Genomic DNA, 19,163 nt, shown 5'->3' with positions numbered 1-19,163 from the left:
ACATTGGATGCAATTGGAAATGGATGAATCCGTTAATTTCAGATTTTCCAGTTTGTAAGTTATGTTCTCCACATTTTCACATCAGTTTCTGGTTTTATTTTTATTTTTAAAAAAGTTATGAGTATGTGGATACCAGAGTCCCCTATATCCCTGGGTCCAAGTAGGGGTTAGAATTTAATCAAGGCACATGTTAAAATATTAGCCAGGCCAGTTTTCTGATGAGTTAATCACCTGGGAGATGAGCCAATTGGAGAAGAAAGGGAAGGTAATGAGCCATTGGGAAAGTTGACAGAGAGGGGGAGCTCTGAACCAGACAGCAGACTCAGAGTTAGTTAGAAGACAAAGGGAGAGTGTAGAGTCTTAGAGTTGAATTTGGGGTGACAAGACCTAGGGGGAAATGTGGCAGGCTGTTAAATTCAGCAAGCTGGAGAGAGGGTCAGTGCACGATGGCAGGTGTCTGTTTGAATCTAGCCCTGCAGCTATGGGAGAAGCAAGACCCTATTGGGGTGTCAATGTTGTGAACCCCTCCACCGTAGGCTCAGGTTGTAGATATGTGTAAATAAACCATATATCATAAAGACACTCCAGTCTCTGCTGTGCCTTGCTTCCAAAAGGAAACACGGATCCTGAGTAAACGCCTGGAACCCCGGAATCTCGCATCACTCGGAGGTTGGGGTGGGATGCAACAATGCACATGTTTGTATGCCAGTTTCCTAATACAGTGGTGCCTTGCTTAACGAATGCCCTGCTTAACGACATTTCTGCTTAACGAAAGGATTTTTCGAGCGGAGGTTGCCTCGCTAGACGAATTCGTTTTATGAAAAATTCGTCTAGTGAATCGCGGTTTCCCATAGGAATGCATTGAAATTCAATTAATGCGTTCCTATGGGAAAAAATTCAATGCATTCCTATGGGATTCGCTAGACGAATTTTTCGTTATAAGAAAAGACCCGTGGAACGAATTAAATTCGTCTAGCAAGGCACCACTGTATGCATACTTTTGCAGAACAATTTTCCCCCAATACAAATCATTTGGGGATGCTATTTTCCCTAACATTTTATGCACTTTATGCTCACTTTCTATGCATTTTTGTACACATTACTTGGCTGGGGAAGTGTGTTGTGAAATGCGACCGGCTGTCTTGTAAGCACCTTGTGCTACTCCCAGTTGCAGCTGCACAGCTCAGGAACTAAGAAGACAAAAACTTCAAGAAAGAATGGGGGAAATTTATAATTTATTTAGACCACCATTGTAAGCAGATGAAAACATGAGCAGGGTTTTCATCTCACTTGTAATGTAACAAATACTATGGACAATATGGATAGATATAAAATAAAGACTATGAAGACTCCCCCCCATGTATAAGACGCCCCCTATTTGGGGGGACTCAGATTTAAGAAAATGGGGGGAGATTTTGGCATTATTTTTAAGGGGGGAAACCTAGTATTATACATGGAAAAATACAGTAATATGCAGTTGAAAACATTGACAATAGGACCCATGGAGGCAAGGGGGGGGAGTCTTGAGAGTCAGAGAAATCTCTCTGTATGGATATGTATTTGGATTTGTTATAAATTTATATCTGTAAAATCAAATGAAAACAAAAAAAGTGCCTGTGTGGACAAGCCCTAACTTAGGCCCCACAAATCTGTTAGGTCTACTCTTAGTAAGATTTACTTGGAAACAACTCCTTGTCTCTCCGCCTTACCTACCTCAGAGGGCTACTTATGTGAATAAAAATGGGGCATAGCCATCAACTCCCAGACTGAAAAATCCGGGATCAGCAGCGGCACTGGAAGTCGCTTCTACGCATGTCCAGACATGGGTAGAAGTGACTTCCAGTGCTGGCATTGCCCGATTTTTGAAAATCCGGGGGAATTATGGGATATTTCGCCATTCGGGACAACAGCGGGGAAACGGCTTTAAAAACGAGGGTTTCCCGCGAAAAACGGGAGACTTGGCAGGTATGAAATGGGGAGGAAGGAGAACCCTGTCCACCATCTTGAGCTCCTCGGAGGAAGATGCAACCTGTAAATGTAATAACAAACCCTAAAAGTAAATGACCAACACCCACCACGACTGATCCTTCCTTTTAACAGCAATCATACATGGCGGCCATGCAGGGCTCTCCAAACCTCTCTGCATACTCAACGTTGCTGTACCCTCACCCTGTGAGACAGGCCAATGTTGCTATCCCTGAATCACAATATTTAAGGTCTGAGGGGGGGTGGCCCCATTTTATTAGCCACATCTCTTTGCCAGCTTGATCCCACTTATTATTATTATTATTATTATTATTATTATTATTATTATTATTATCATCATCATCCCCACAACAACCCTGCGAGGTAGGGTGAGGCAGACAGACTGTATTTGGCCAAGGTCACACCCAGCAAGTTTCGTGGCCGAGTGAAGATTTGAACCCAGACCCAGGTCATCCAGGTTCTAGTCCGACACACTAACCACTACACAACACTGCATTTGGTCTTGCCGGGAAGGGCAGAGAGCAGCGGGTCTTATTGCCAACATGAGACTCTTAATTGACAGGTTGCTTGGAAGACCTTGGGGTAGGAAATCAGCATATGAATATTTTAAATATATAAAGTATCAAGAATCATCTGTTTGGCGAACCTCACTATTACACAGGTTTTGATTGGGGAAGAGCTCCCCCCTCTGCTTCCTATAGGTACTGCAGCCAATTGAACATTTTATCCCCTTTTTCCGCCATAAAGGGGATTAAGTCACCCCTCTGAAAAATTAGTACTGTGGATTACCTAACAAAATACTACATCCACAATACACAAATACAAAACAGAACATACAAAAGAAAATATCTATCTATCTATCTATCTATCTATCTATCTATCTATCTAAAGACAGAAACAAATAAACAACAACAAAAATACAAAATTTCATAAACTTAACCTCTTTTCTAATCATTTTAAGGTAACATCCTCAAGCCACCCATACTGTGATTCACTGCAAATCCTCTTTAGCAATATCTATTGCTTAATCCATTATCATATTTTCTATCTATACTTATTTTTAATTCTAAACCATTATCTATCATTTTATCATATTTTCCTTAATCCTAAAACAAATTCCTAAACTACAGCATTATATGTATTTCAAGATCCATTTCATATCTCTGTAGTAGTTTCAGAGCTGATAAAAGGATCTTATTCTTCCCCAGCTGTGTAATTTAGTTACAGAAGCTGTATAGACTGCAAGGTTTAACTCAACAGGAGACTCCTTAAAACTAATGTGCCTTAAGTTAGTCAAGCGTTTCTTCTGGGTATTACAGGCATTTTGTATGCAACCATGGCCGCGAGGGTGCTTATTGCGACATTTTGGGAAAATGACAAACTCCCTACCAGAGTTGAATGGTTATCCAAATTGACAGAATATGCGGAAATAGCCTCTTTTTCGGAAAGAATCAGAGACAAGTCTAGACAGCAGAATGGGATAATTTCAAAAATTATTTGAAAAAGCAGCTGTAATCTAAGCACGGTAGTTGCCTTGGAATGATTTCTGTAAATAATACATATGATGGAATACGATATCGAAATAGAAAAGATTTTTTTTACAAAATAGCAATGATAAATTAAAGCAAGATGTTTAATATAAAGGAAAATGTGGAAAGGATGGGAAGTCATAGGTTTGTGTAGAAAGCACATAAGTTGAAATTGTATGTATCTTTTGTGATATCTTTATTGGACTGATTGAAATGAAGATGACTGTGTGCTGTATATACAGTGGTACCTTGACTTATGAATGCCTCGACTTCCGAAGGTTTCGACTTACAAACCTGGAAGTATTTTCGCCGCGTGTGTGTTCTGTGCCTGTGCAGAAGCGGCGTGCGCAGTCTGCGCATAGTGCAAAATTGCGCTTTCCGCATGCGCAAAATGGACGCTTCGACTTACGAAGTTTTCGACTTCCGAAGAACACCGCGGAACGGATCGCCTTTGTAAGTCGAGGTACCACTGTATATGGAAAATGAATAATAAAACATTTAAAACTAAAAAAAAGCTAGTCATGCCCATTTGTTTCAATGGGTCTACTCTGAAGAGGACTAACTTTGTATATAATGCAGAATTCCCTCAGAGGTGGGGCTAGCTGCCCACGGGGGTGGGGCAAGCATCCGGGGCGGCGATGTCACTCCCCCTCAGGGATGACATCCAGGGCGGACCGCACCCACCGACCCCCCCTTCCTCCGCCAATTAATTCCCTTGCCTTCCACTGCCTTCAGTGGCTTAAAATGTGGACAAATTCTTTGCCCTGATGGTAAGCTTTGCGAGTTCTGTGCTCCCTTGGAAGCAAGGTGCTGAGCTAGACGGACTTTGAGTAAAATCTTCTGACACTCTTGACGGAACTTAGATAGAGACCTCTGCTTGTCTCGGAAGCCTCATTCTGCAGAGAGCAAAGCTTGTGTTTCTCATCTGAGAAAAAAGAACAGAAAGAGAAATTGTGCTGATACCAGTACCTCTGGAAAGGTAAAGTCCCTCTTCATCACGCCAACAGATAAGATCAACAGTGGCAGGATGAGGGCAGCCGCTTGCTAGCTATTTTAAGAGCCAGGAAGCTGCCAGATTTTTTATTTTTTGCATAGGCAGCCCGAGCTGTTTCTTGTGGAAAATGGGGTAGGAGAAACATCGAAGGATGTCTGTCACCTAGCGAAGCTGGCAGCCAGCAGGTGTCTGTCTGCCAAGAGGAAGCATCTCGGGCTGCCACAAGATGTTGTGTTGGCGACAGAAGGAGAGGGTGGCAAACATGACCATTATTGTCTTGCTTAAGAGCTTCCCAGAGGTCTGTTCACTTTGGGGGAAAGGATGCACATATATCATATATCATATATATATATATATATATATAATTTTTACATCCTTGAAATATCAATGACTTCCCTTCTCTTTCCGTGGTTCATTTTGAATACCATCAATCCCTGCATATTTTACAGAAACTATACCATTCAGGATTCCATCCACCAAAACTTATTTACACTGTTGAATTTATCTTAATGCAGCCAGCGTTTTCAGCTGTACGCTGTTATTTCCCATATATTCCATAAACGTTTCCCAATCTTCTCTAAACGTATGTTCTTCTTGTTCTCTTATCCTATATGTTAAGTCTGCAAGCTGCGTATATTTTGTCAACTCAAGTTACCACTCTTCTTTGGTTGGGATCTCGCTCGTTTTCCATTTTGGGGCTAACAAAACGCGGGCCGCAGTAGTGGATCACCAATTCATTATGGATCATTTCCCAATACGCTTTTAAAAGTCCACCACATATGAAAAAAAAAAAGTTCCCTCGACCTCTTTGCATCTCCAAAGGGGGAAATGATGTTCAGCTAAGGACAAAAAATGGCCTGTTACTTCAGTGGGTCTACTCTGAGTAGAGTTCATTGATATACAACCCCCTAGGACTGGAAAAATAATGATATCCCACGCTTAAGAACGTAAGAATTCAAGCCCTGCTGGATCAGCCCAAAGGCCCATCTAGTCCAGCATCCTGTTCTCACAGTGGCTAACCAGATGCCCCAATGGGAAACTCAAAACAAGCAGGATCCAAGCACGAGAGCCCTCTCCCCTCCTGTGGTTTCCATCAACCGGTATTCAGAAGCATAGCTGCATCTAACTGTGGTGAAAGAGCAGAGCCATCATGGCCAGAAGTCACTGAACAACCTGGCCTTCTGTGAATTTGTCTAATCCTCTTTCAACGCCATTCAAATTGGTGGCCATGCCTGCCTCCTGTGGGAATGAGTTCCATAGTTTAACTAAGAGGTCCTTCTTCCTTTTGTCTTGTCTGGAGTCTTCCAATGTTCAGCTTCATTGGCTGCCACCCAGCTGGACTGAGCATGGTCTGGCCCAAGCAAGGCCATTCTTATATTCCGGATGGATTAATCTGGATTAGAAACTAAAGTGAGGTTAGTTTAATCCACCACACAGACAGAATTTGAATACATTTTTATTTGTTACGGTAGCTGCCTAACATTCAGGTGTTTTAGTTACAGGTATGTGTATGCCATCAAATGCCAACAGTGCCCTTCAGCTCTCTATATTGGACAAACAGGCCAAACCCTACGCCAAAGGATAAATGGACATAAATCTGACATCAGGAACCACAAGACAGAGAAACCAGTAGGAGAACACTTCAATCTCCCAGGACATTCTATACAAGATCTCAAAGCAGCTGTTTTATTACAGAAAAATGTCAGGAACAGACTGGAAAGAGAAGTTGCTGAATTGGAACTCATTACCAAGCTTAAAACCATGGAGCCACCTGGGATGAACAAAAGACATTGGATTCTTATTCTCATTATGCATGATCAAGCTTTCTTTAGCGCCTCAGCCCTTGCTTTTTCCCCGCAGGACCAATTGCAGTCATCAGCAGTCATTAACAGCCATCAACAGGTTTACCACTCCCATCAGCCCATCACCCATTCCCACCCACCCCACCCTCTGTATATACATAAGGGTCTGACTTCTGTTTCAAGTGTATCTGAAGAAGTGTGCATGCACACGAAAGCTCATACCAAAATAAAAACTTAGTTGGTCTTTAAGGTGCTACTGAAGGAATTTTTTTTATTCAGGTGTTTGTCACTCCCATGGTGCAAGAGCTGGCTGTATAGAATATCCACTGAAAAGCAAAACAGAAAATATATCTATTCCGCAGGAAAGGAGGGGAAAAAACCTACCTCCCAGTGAATTGTCAAAATTCAAGATGCATTTCAGGGGGTTGGACTATTCTTGGGGTAACTCTTTAATTCTCTGCTTCTCTGCTAACTCTGACATTTGGGCTGCATTTTAAAAAAAATCAACTTAATCACAGCCAGCCCTGCCAGTATAAGAAAAGAAGAAGAAGAGCGGACAGCCTACCGGAACCTCTAATTCAGGCCCAGGCAAATGCGGCGCTCCAGATGTTTTGGGACTACAACTCCCATCATCCCTGACCACTGGTCCTGTTAGCTAGGGATCATGGGAGTTGTAGTCCCAAAAATCCAGAGGGCCGAGTTTGCCTATGCCTGCTCTAATTAATTAAGTCAAAAACAGCTTGACCGCTTCTCCTCAAATGCACACTCCAAAACTCCACATCCGTTTAACGTGGAATAACTGCCGTGTTTATTACATATAAAGCACCTGAAATAACCAGGTGCTGTGCAAAAATAAAATAATAAAATGCAGACACATATTTTCAGGACCTGTGGTGTTAAGGTAACATACAAACGCCGACTGAAATGGCAGTAAGAAACTTAAAACTTGGATATAAACATGGATCTATGTGCCTACAAACTCATAGCCAATGCTAGTCCTACTCAGAGTAGACCCATTGAAGTTAATAGAGATGGCAAAGACCACAAGAAGAGCCTTCTGGAACAGGCTGCTGTCCCATCTTGTCCACCATCCTGTTCTCACAGGAGGGAGAACATAGCCATTGTAGCTGGTAACCACCAAAAAAGCCTACTCCTCATTGAATTTTCTCTCTTTTAAAAGCCACCACTGGCTCTTGTGGGAGAGAGTTCCACAGTCTATTATGCTGTATACTGGTACTTCTTTTTGACCGTCTTGAATCTATTCCTGAGTTCTAGACTAACCTGGCTCCCATTGGTTTCAATGGGTCAACTCCGAGTGTAAGCTACTGATGATGGTTTTTGAACTATTATTACTAAAGGGACCGTCGCTTAGTCCAACCTGATACAGGTAACTAAACATCCCTATTTTTCTAATGCCGCCAAGCTCACCTTTCCAATGTGGAAGGAATCCCTTGGGGCTGGTGGAAGGGGTTGTCCTCCAGAAATGAATTTGTTTTAAAATAGGGGAAATACTAGCTCTACCAACGGTAGAACATTAACAATGCACTGTTACCACTTTAATGTAACTTAAGGCACTGCTACCAACACAGATTTATAGGGTTGGGGTGAGGAATCATGTTGCTGGGACTCCAACTCCCATTAGCCCCAGCAAGCATGGCCAATGGTCAGGAACAATGGGAGTTGTAGTCCAGCAATATCAGGCGGGCCCACATGTTCTCGAATATTGCTTTAAGGCAGTGTTTCTCTCTCTCTCTTTTTTAATGGCCACTTGTAGCTTAAATCAGTGTTTCTCAACCTTTTTTGGGCCACGGCACACTTGTTCCGTGAAAAAAATCACGAGGCATACCACCATTAAAAAAGTTAAAAAATTTAACTCTGTGCCGCCCTATATTATAATTATGACTGTAAGAAACACTTGCCAAATATTGCTTTCCGGCGGGTCAGTGTTGAGTATTGGCGGCCGCCAGGCTTGTTTGCATTGAGCTTTGGGAAAGAGGAGGAGAAATATTGCTTTCCGGCGGGTCAGTGCTGAATATTGGCGGCCGCCAGGCACGTGACAATGCAAATCGCCCTTCTCGTCGCCGCACGTCACGGCACACCAGCCAGCGTCTCGCGGCACACTAGTGTGCCGCGGAACAGCGGTTGAGAAACGCTGGCTTAAATAAAAGACCCCACCACACACTTTTCAAACCTGGCTCCCCTAATTCGATCTTTTGAATTTTCAAATGGATTGAAATTTTGTGACTTTTGATTTTTCTCATTTATGAATATTTGCTTTTGTTGCTAGTTACAGGTAGGTAGCCGTGTTGATCTGAGTCAAAACAAAATTAAAAAATTCCTTCAGTAGCACCTTAAAGACCAACTAAGTTTTTATTTTGGTATGAGCTTTCGTGTGCATGCACACTTCTTCAGATACCTGATATCTGAAGAAGTGTGCATGCACACGAAAGCTCATACCAAAATAAAAACTTAGTTGGTCTTTAAGGTGCTACTGAAGGAATTTTTTAATTACTTTTGTTGCTGTTGAAACAAACACACCCAAGATGTTCATATGCCCACCTAGTTGAGAAACATGGCTTTAAAGTATGAATAAAATGAAAAGGGGGTGTTAAGGGGGGGGGGAGAAGGAAGAATGACCAGGGGTCAAATCCAGGGAGAAAGGGAAGGGAATCTTGAAGTCCATGACTTTTGGCTCAGAGGTTAAAGTCCTGAATTTTTTGTCTTCATCCTAGGGAATGTTAGTTTTGCACAAAGGTTGATTTGCTGTCGACTTGCTCCTCCTGGATGGGAATTCGGTAACTGCTTCTTCCGTCTGAAAGATGAGGAGGAGGGAATTGCAAAGGTGAAGAAGACAGGTAAGCATACGCTTCAACATCTGGGTGGTCCAAATTGGGGTGCTTGGGGTATTTTTGGTCCCGAGCTCTCGCAGGAACCAGTTGACCAGTGTCAGACCACGAGACCAAAAACAGAACCCCTTTTGTCCTGCTGCACTGGCACAAGCCAGCTCACTTGTGCCAGAGTGCCCCCCAAAAAAGGGACATTCCAAGATCCAATCAGAAGCCAAGAATGACTTCTGTAATTCTGGGGTGTCCAACTGAAATCAGGGAATGGATAAGGTGTGAGGAAAAAGATGCACAGAAGGCATATCCTGTTTCTAAAACTAGAGATCATCTTAGAACATGGACTTTCTGATCTAGACCAGGTGGTCGTCTATAAATTGTTGGGTTCTGGTTTCCAAAAGCTCCAATTAGTCCAGCAGTTTCTGAAGGAAATCAGATTTGGGAAGCTTCGCCAAAGCCACATCCACTTTAACAGCTGCGATACCACTTTAACTTGTCATGGCTGCCCCCAAAGAATTCTGGGAGTTGTAATTTGGTTAAAGGTGCTGGTTGTTGTTAGGAGACCCGCTCAAAGAGCTGAAATTCCCAGAGTTCCCTGGGAGGTTAGGGGTTGGTGGTTAAACTACTCCTGGAATTGCAGCTCTCCGTATGAGTTTTGAAGGCCAGCTGTATTTCGGCTTGCATATTGTTTCAGAAAGTGCATAGCCAGTGTGGTTAAGAGTGTCAGGCTAGGACCAGGGTTCAAATCCCCCACTCAGCTACAAAACTCATTGGATGTGACCTTGGGCTAGTCACTTCCCCTCAGCTAAGCAAGGCTGTTATTGGGGGGTGGGGTTTAAACAGAAGCAGAAGAGAGAACTATGTATTGCCACCTCCAGCTCCTTGGAGACAAAGGTGGGGTATAAATAAACAAACGAATAAATAAATAAATACGGCTGTTTGATTTTTTCCCCCACAGTGTCGTTCCTTCTCGCTCTGGACATACCTTCCTGAAGCATTCTTGACAGCACCTCATTCCTTGCCTTGACCTCCACCTTTCTCCTCTTGGATTTCCCCCAAATTAGAAAATAGGCCAGCCCTCCCACTGCAAGAAGCAGCACTGCGGTGATGGAGATGATCAATACCAACACTGAAAAACAGAGGAGGTCAAACATTAAAGCTGTCTGGGGGGAGATTTTAAGGGCTCATTGCATCAGCTATTAAGCTAGGAGTTCACTCTCCAAATGCCACCTCAGAGTGGCTCAGAGACGTCCCAAATTTTCCATTAAAAAAGAAAAAAGGTGTGGATGATTCGAAAAGGGGAAATTAAGTTTGGAATCATGACTTAAGCCCTGTTGCGGGGGGTTGGGCTAGATGTCCCTTTGTGCCCCTTCCAACTCTTACGATTCTATGGTTTCAACGAGTGCAAAAGTGCCCCTAAGTACAACCTTATGCTTATCGACTCAGAAGCAAGCCCCATTTAGTTCAATGGGGATTACTTGCTGGTAATCATGGATAGTGAGACACATTAATATGAATGACCCTAAGTTATACCCATTAACTTCAGTGGGTCTGATAACGTCAGGACAGGTGCTCAATGCCACTCATGGCTAACTAAGGTTCAATGGGTCTACTCTGAGTAGGGTAGCATTGGTTATAACCCATAGTCTGGGCCCAACCCTATGTGTTTTGGAATTGCTGCATCTATTAAGACATTTTTGGGCAAATGTATATTTTGCGAAATATGTGTAGATTATCTGCTTTAAACTGGGATTGAGAAAGAACGAAGCACAGGCCAGAGTGAGTCCATGGAAAAATAGAAGCAGGGGGTGCCAACATTTTTTGTCTGGGGGGTACATTCGGACTTTGGAGCAGCTGCTGTGGGCATCACCTCCTCTGGTCACTTCTCCCTTCGCCCAAGAGACAGAAAGAGAGAAAGTGGGCACACACACATCCTTTGGGAAAGTGAGTTGGATTATTGGTGGAGCCAGCAGGGTTAACCTGAGCCTTGAAAAGCACATAAAGCTGAAAAAGGAAGTGGGGAAGAGTGTCACATTTCCAACTTCCTCCTTCAGCTCTGCATCATTTTCAAGGGTGGGGAAAGAGGGCAGTGAGGTGGGGGTAGGGCTCAGAGTCTTTGTGAGCACCAGGAAAAGACCTTAAGGGCACCACTGCACCTACAGGCACCATGTTGGTGACCCCCCCCCCCATTGAAAGCCACGGAACAAGAGAAATTAGCAGAGGACAAGGCATTTCTCCCCCTTACTCCGGCTCTCGGGTCCTAATGCTCCGGATACGCCTGGATCCATCACCTTCACATCATGAGTGGACGAAACAGTGCGAGTAAATGTGGGGTCCGTAGTCGACACGACACGCCCCCGTTCTGAACTAGGCTGAGGTGTGACAGACGTCACTCTTGGATCCACAGAGGAAAGTTGCGAGCAAAAAAAAAAAAAGAAAACATTTCAATATTTTTAGAATAATTCAGGTCCCATCTGTATTGGCATTCTGCCGGTTTCAAAGGTGTTCCCATGAACACATGACTCCAAGTCTCCAGTTTAATTTTCTATATTTTGCTTTAATGGAATTGTTCGATTACGTTTTTAAATGTTTATATTTTAATGCCTTCATTGGATTGTCCTGGTACCCAACCTAAGCCTTACTACTTTTAATACCTGAGGATGTGTATGTTTAGGACTACAGCAATTAAAACAATTACAAGTGAAACATGACATTAGTATTAAAACACAAGATTAGAACAGTTTTAAACAACTTAAAATTATAAAAATGACTAACTACAAAATTATTATTATTATTATTATTGATATATGTTTTAATTATGGAGGTTTGCGTATTAAAGTTTGTGCAATGAGCTTTTATACACGTGAAGCCTATTTTGCCATTAACAAGTACAGTGGTACCTCTACTTACGAATTTAATGCGTTCCGAACGCACATTCGTAAGTCGAAAAAAAATTGTAAGTCAAATCCCATAGGAATGCATTGGGATAAAAAAAATTGTAAGTACTGTTGAAGCAACCCTATCTAAAAATTCGTAAGTAGAAAAAAAATCCTATCTAAACCGCATCAAAGATGGCAGACGGAGCTCCATTCGTAAGTAGAAACATTCGTAAGTAGAGGTACCACTGTATATGTTTTGTTTTATAAAATAAAATGGTTGTGACCTTGGGCCAGTCACTGTCTCTCAGCCTAACCTACCTCACCAGGTTGTTGTGAGGGTGAAATGGAGAGAGGAGACTTCCTTGTAAGAAAATGTACATAAATGTAATAAATAAATGTAAATCTGAGTATCTATCTATCATCTATCTATCTATCTATCTATCTATCTATCTATCTATCTATCTATCTATCTATCTATCTATCTATCTATCTAATCTATCTTTCCCAATTCTGCTGACCCTACCAACATCAGCTGCCCTTAAACATTATCTTTTGCTGGACAATACTTACTCTGGCCAAGACTGACATTCCACACCCCCTCTTTTGAGAGACTGCCCACTCGGACAGGGTTTACAGACTGAAATGATAAGAAACAAAACAGTTTTTAAAAAGTGAACTCAGGGCTTACCCACACTTAATTTTGCCCAGCACTTTGCAGACACAGGGCCACACTTTAAAGCTCCAGAGATTTCCCTGCAAAAAAACCCTGCTCCTTAAAGCTGAAACACAACAAACAAGCAATACAGGTATTCCGTGGATTAACATTTCTTCCCATTCAGCTGTAAAGTGCAGGTTTTTGTGGGGAAAACTGCACAAACAAACAAGTGCTTGGCTCATGCCTGCAAAGTGCAGAGGAAAGGCAAGTGTGGATAATCCTGTTAATTATAATAGTTGAATAACGTGACACTGAAATTAGAATGCCTAAATGTATATTGGTGAAAAAGTTTAACGTGGGGATTATCCCCCATTATGAAAGCCAAGAAGAACACTCTGAGCTCTTGCTGAGTTGATAATTACCTAACTGATATTCTTTGGTAGCTAACATGTGAGTGTTGTAACCTTAGATCATGCGATGAAGGTATTGGGTTGCAAATCTCCGTTTTGTGGGGAGTTGCCTTCGTGGCTTTTGTCTCAAGGCTCTGTGAAGTAAGAACATGTGAAAAACCCTCTTTGACTGAGAGAGAGAAAACAGCTCCAGGCTAGAAATGGATGCTGTGGGAAGAGACAGACCTCTGCTTCTAGGTCTGTTGAAATTATTTCATATTTCATAAGATGCTGAGCCTGTGCTGGACAGCACAAGACATTTTTTAATGTACTTTTGATGTTTTAATTATGATACGAAGTTCTGCCAGTAAAACTTTGAATCATATCTTCCAAATGGAGCCACTTCTTATACATCCAAACTGTGCGATATTAATATCTGCAATAAATCCCTAAGAAATAAGGCAATACTGGAGCAGGCTGGATTCGTGCTGGGCAATGTCACTTCCTACTTTGGCTAGGAACTGTGGCTTCCACTAGCAATATATTTGGACCGGCCACCACTGGCCTTGGACTTCAGAAAACTCAGCACTCACTCTGTTCATTGTAATCTCCTCTGGCTGGATAATGGCCTGGGAGGCATGTGCAGACTCTGTTGGAAGTCCTTTTACACGACTCCTTCTCCTGGAGTCCTTTGGCTGCGGAAGAAAAAAAGAAAAAAATGAAGATGGAACGAGATGTGCTGGCTGAAAAGAAGGTGGCTCCCTCCTCCTGCAGGCAATAAACCACTGGCCTGATCTGGTGGAAAGCAGATTTTGGGGGGAAAGATGCCATAGATCAGTGGTAGCAGAAAAGAGGTCCCAGGGATCAGGATTTGGCTGACAGCCTATGCTCAGAACAGACAGAGCGTAAGGCATTTGCAGAGAAGGTCCCATTAGGAGTCTGGAGGGCTGATTCTGAATCTCCATTCCGGCCCCGGAAGATGTAGTGGGAATTATAGTATATGCTGGGATAGATAGCCTACGTGTGATGAGAGGTGCACACGAGTGTGCGAGAGGATATTGTTCGGAGACGTGTCAAGAATGTTTGTGCAGGAAGGACTCGGCCTTAAGCTGGTCTTACAGAAAGTAGGCACAATTTTCTTCCCACCAAATCAGGCGTCCAGCTCTAATAATACAGGCATGCTTTGCCTCTGAGAACCTAACCTAATTTCTACACACGTGTAAAGCTAAGGCCCGGGAATACCTCTATAAAAGCCTAGTTTACAGGCCTTTTTTGGGGGGGGGGAGTTTCCCCTCGTGGTTGTTATTATGTCCAAGTAAAACTGCCTCAAACATCATAATGGTGTGTTTGTTGAAGATATCCACCACTCTTTGAAAGAAAACCCACCAGTCTAAATAATAATGATGCTGTGTTCTACCCCGATCTCCAAGCATGGCGATATTCCAGGGTTCGTGCTTCCTTTTGGAATGAGGCACAGCGGAGACTGTGGTGTCTTTATGATCTATGGTTTATTTGCAAGCTGAACCTGCGATGGAGGGGTTTGCAGCATTAATACCCCAAAAGGGTCTTGTTTCCTCCAAAGCCGCATCCTTGGATTCAAACAGAAATCAAACATTGCTCTCAGACAATTCTCTGACTCTCTCTCCAGTTTGCTGCTTTATTTCAAGGTCATACCACTGCCCCTTTCAACTCTAAATTCTGCCCTTGAGGGAGGGACTTGCCATCTCACAGCAAGCCTCACCAGGAGGCTAGCCTGGCTACTCCAAGAATTAGATGCCTTGATTAAATTCTAATGCTTGCTAGGGGTCTAGCACCAATCTTGCTAGGGGTCTAGCACCTATCTTAGCACCCCAAACTCATACATATCATCATCATCATCTGAAGTTCAGTCCAGCTTGGTGTCTGCCTTACTCTCTCTTTTGGGCAGCAGATCTGTCAATTTCATTTCCTCCCATTCCCAGTCAGGCTCATTTCTCCATGTATTCTGAGGTGTGTGTGTGTGTGTGTGTGTGTGTATGTGAACAGGACCTCACCTTTGGAGCAGATTTTGCAAGGCTTGCACCTCGATTCGGTGTAGTCCTCATTGTAGTAGCCGTGGCCGCATGGCTCACAGATTGAGTCGGTAGATGCCGTGCAACGTCTTGCCAACTCTTCTCCTAAACAGAAGAAAGGGGGGGTGCTGAGAAAGGGGTGAGGGGAGGGGACACACACCGGTGGAACAATCCCCAAACGTTTCAAATGTAGCAGGGTGTTTAGGATTCTTGTATTTTCACCCAAACAGTCTGGAACAGGCATTCCCAAACTTCGGCCCTCCAGATGTTTTGGACTACAATTCCCATCATCCCTGACCACTGGTCCTCTTAGCTAGGGATCATGGGAGTTGTAGGCCAAAACATCTGGAGTTCCGCAGTTTGGGGATGCCTGGTCTAGAACAACGTAGAATCACAAAAAGTGGGCCCAAAAATATACACCTCAAAAGCCAGGGTGAAGAGATGTGTCTTCAGCATTCACTGGAAGCCGTGTGGTAAAGACACCAGGCACACCTCCATGAGGAGGGAGTTCCACAACTTAGGGGCCACCACAGAGAAGGCCCTCTCCTGGGCTGCCACCCACACTGAGCGTCTGAGGACAAACTACCAAGAGGGAAGGAAATGGTCTTTCAGTTATTTGGGGCCTGGGCCATGGAGGGCTTTAAACACCAATGTGAGCAGTGCACCTTGAACTGGGCCCAGAAACAAAATGGTAGCCACTAAAGCTGTTTTGAAACAGGGGTTATCTAAACAGAAAGCTAACCAGAAATCTGGCTGCTGCATTTTGGACCAATAAAAATTTCTCAGTCTTCTTCCATGGCAGCCCCACAAAGAGTGCATTGCAATAAACGAATGAATGACTGAAAGAATGAGTAACAAAATCCCATTCTACTACCCTAGTTACAGGTAGGTAGCCGTGTTGGTCTGACGCAGTCAAAACAAAATAAAAAAATCCTTCCAGTAGCACCTTAGAGACCAACTAAGTTTGTCATAGGTATGAGCTTTTGTGTGCATGCACACTTCTTCAGATACACTGAAACAGAAGTCACCAGACCCTTATGTATAGTCAGAGGGTGGGGAGGGGTATTACTCAGAAGGGTGGTGGGAATGGGTGATTGGCTGATAGGAGTGGTAAACCTGTTGATGACTGTTAACGACTGTTAATGACTGCAATTGGTCTTGCAGGAAAAAGCAAGGGCTGAGGTGCTAAAGAAAGCTTGATCATGTATAATGATCCCATTCTATTCAGGGGTGGCCAACTTCCAAGAGACTGCGATCTACTCACAGAGTTAAAAACTGGCAGTGATCTACACCCTTTTGGGGGGTTCAGGTCAAAGTTGTTAAGGTTTTTTTTAGGAAGGAAAGCCCTGTTTTTTTTTGGGGGGGGGTTCACGTAAACGTTGTTGAGCTTCTTTAGGGAAGAGGAAAGTGACATTGAGCCTTCTTTTAGGAAGGAAAGCCCTGTCTGGTGGTTCAGGTCATTTTAGGGCTGCAGGGCAAAGATGTTGAGCTTTTTTAGGGGAGCCAAAGTTTTTTAGCTTCTTTGGGGGGAGCCACTGATCTACTGTGATCTACCACAGACGTCCAGTGATCTACTGGTAGATCACGATCTACCTGTTGGACATGCCTGTTATAGGGTCTTCCTTCCCGTTCCCTGCAATCCTGATTATAACTATTTTTGGATTTACCGGTAAGCACATGCAGGCAAATCAAGGTTGCATAGTTGACGCTCTTGTCTTTTGCATCAAACCTTCTTTCTGCAACCCGCCCCCCTCCGATAAAAGGTTCAGAGGTTTTGCAATGAGGAAACTGACGGGAAAACACATGAAAGGCATGGGATAAAGATCTGCTTGACGTAACATCTAACCACCCCACAAACAACTCGGAAGGAATTGCTCAGTAAAAACCTGGCCTTGTCTAATCCAGTGCTTCCCCAGCTCTCACTGCTCCTTCCCACCCACAGGAAATTGGCTACGGCTCTTGCTGGACCACTCCTTGCTTTCCCTGCTCCTTCTGCACCAATTGCAGTGCAGCGTGCTAGACGCTGTATCGTTTCTCATTATATTTTTGCTGCATCAGATACATCTCTTGATTGTATTGCAACTTGAATTCCAACGGACTTCAGATCGTAATGCAAGAAGAGAAAGGAAATAAGCAATAACAACACAGTTTAAAAAAATCAATGGGGATATTTTACGCGATGGGTGTGTCACCTCCTCCTTCAACCACAAATCCACAGATGCGGTGCAGATCCCCTGAGTGAGGCATGGGTGGCCAGAGGACCAAAGTTTGGGAACCTCTGGTCTAATCTTCCCGCAAACAAATCGGGAGGGGTGCACAATAAACAAGTCTGAAAGCAACCTCCCTCCCTCCCTCCCTCCCTCCCTCCCTCCCTCCCTCCCTCCCTCCCTCCCTCCCTCCCTCCTCCCTCCCTCCCTCTCTCTCTCTCTCACACACACACACTTTGCCATTTAACCTCAACCGGAGAATCCGTGGTCTTCCAGGTGTTGCCTTGAACCAAGCTGGCTGGGGGCTGATGAACGTTGCAGCCCAACATCTGGGGAGCCACAGATTACCCGCCCCTGTCGTGTTTCAGAGTCCCTTTTGCTAACTAACATTCTAGTCCGCATGGCTCCCCCAAATGCCAGATATTCCTGGATGATATTGGACCACACAACCCGTCTTCCCCTTCTGTTGGGCCAAACTGGTTGGGGGTTGAGGCGAGAGAGTTGGGGTCCAACAGCATCCACCTGACACCCTACCTTCAGCGTTAAGTTACCTGCTGGACATTTCCTGCAGCACTTCGAGTTCCCAAGCGGGTATTCATCCTTGTCACACTTTAAGCCCCCGATGGTTTGCATGGGCAAAATGAAGATCGAGAGAAGAGCGAGCCCCAGGCTGTATTTCATGGCCAGCTTCAGCGTGGCTGTGCCGGTTGCTGTCTTCATCGAAGCAGAACAGGAAGAGAAAGGCATGCAGACTCGACTGACAAATTTCAGCCTTGAACCAGAGGGAAGTTCCCAGCAGAAGACCTTTGCTGCTGGGTTTTTCTTTCTAAATGGAGGCCAAAATTCATTTCATCTTTCTGAGTCAGTTCACACTCGTTCCGTTCATACCAGCAAATTGTAGAGATCAGCATTTCTTCCCTCTCTTACCAGCTTAAATTACTGTAGATTGTTTTCAACCAACGGTGCCTGGTGTGCATTGCCACTGGTCGGGAGCCCAACAGTAGGGGGAGCCAGAGCCACAGATATGCAAAAAGGAGATTCTAGGGGTCTTGTAGACCACAAACTTAGCATGAGCCACCAATGTGATGCGGTGGGGGCGGGGAAGCGAACCCAGTTCCCGGCTGCATCAACAGATGTAGAGTGTCCAGACAAAGGGAAATAATAGTATTGCTATGTTCTGCCTTGGTCAGACCCCACCTGGAGTACTGTGTTCAGTTCTGGGCACCACAATTTAAGGAGGATATTGACAAGCTGGAATGCGTGCAGAGGAGGGCAACCAAGACGACCAAGGGTCTGTGAACAGTATGAGGAACAGTCAAGAAAGTTGGGCATGCTTAGCCTGGAAAAGAGGAGATATGACAGCCATCTTCAACTATCTAAATATGGAGCAAGGTTGTTTTCTGCAGTTCAAACCAAGGGATTCAAACGATAAGAAATGGGATTCCAACTAAACATTAAGAATAACTACCTGGGAAGGTGGCGAACACTCCTTCATTGGAGGTTTCTAAATAAGGGTCATATTGTCCATCTGTCAAGGGTTATTTCACTGAGATTCCTGCATTGCAGAGAGCAGATTAGAAAACCCTGTGACCCTATGATTTTATGACAGATGTCCCTATTCCATACCTCTGAATGTCAACTGCTATGCAGTACTAGCAGAAAGGGGTCATATGCCCTACAGGCCCTGAGTGTGGTCTTTGCAGGACCACCGGGCTGGGCCCCCTTGGAAGCAGGGCTCTAAGCTAGGTGGACTTTTAGTAAGATCTTCTGGCGCCCTTGACCGAACTTGGATAGAAGTCCCTGCTTGTCTCGGAAGCCTCATTTAACCTTA

At 44.0% G+C, this 19,163-nt stretch overlaps 1 long non-coding RNA gene across 1 annotated transcript; it reads right to left on the bottom strand.

The window, feature by feature from the left end:
- Window positions 1-10,181: 10,181 nt before the first annotated feature.
- LOC132592380 (uncharacterized) lies at window positions 10,182-12,708 on the bottom strand. The gene is made up of 3 exons (XR_009557849.1): window positions 12,601-12,708; window positions 11,397-11,545; window positions 10,182-10,280 (listed from the first exon to the last, which is right to left on the bottom strand). It is a non-coding gene; the product is annotated as an uncharacterized LOC132592380 (long non-coding RNA).
- Window positions 12,709-19,163: the final 6,455 nt, after the last annotated feature.

Source organism: Zootoca vivipara, chromosome 6, assembly GCF_963506605.1.
Source record: "Zootoca vivipara chromosome 6, rZooViv1.1, whole genome shotgun sequence".
In the NCBI taxonomy this organism is placed as follows: Eukaryota; Metazoa; Chordata; class Lepidosauria; order Squamata; family Lacertidae; genus Zootoca; species Zootoca vivipara.
Note: the sequence above shows the minus strand (reverse complement) of the source record. Positions and strands in the feature narration are given on the sequence as shown.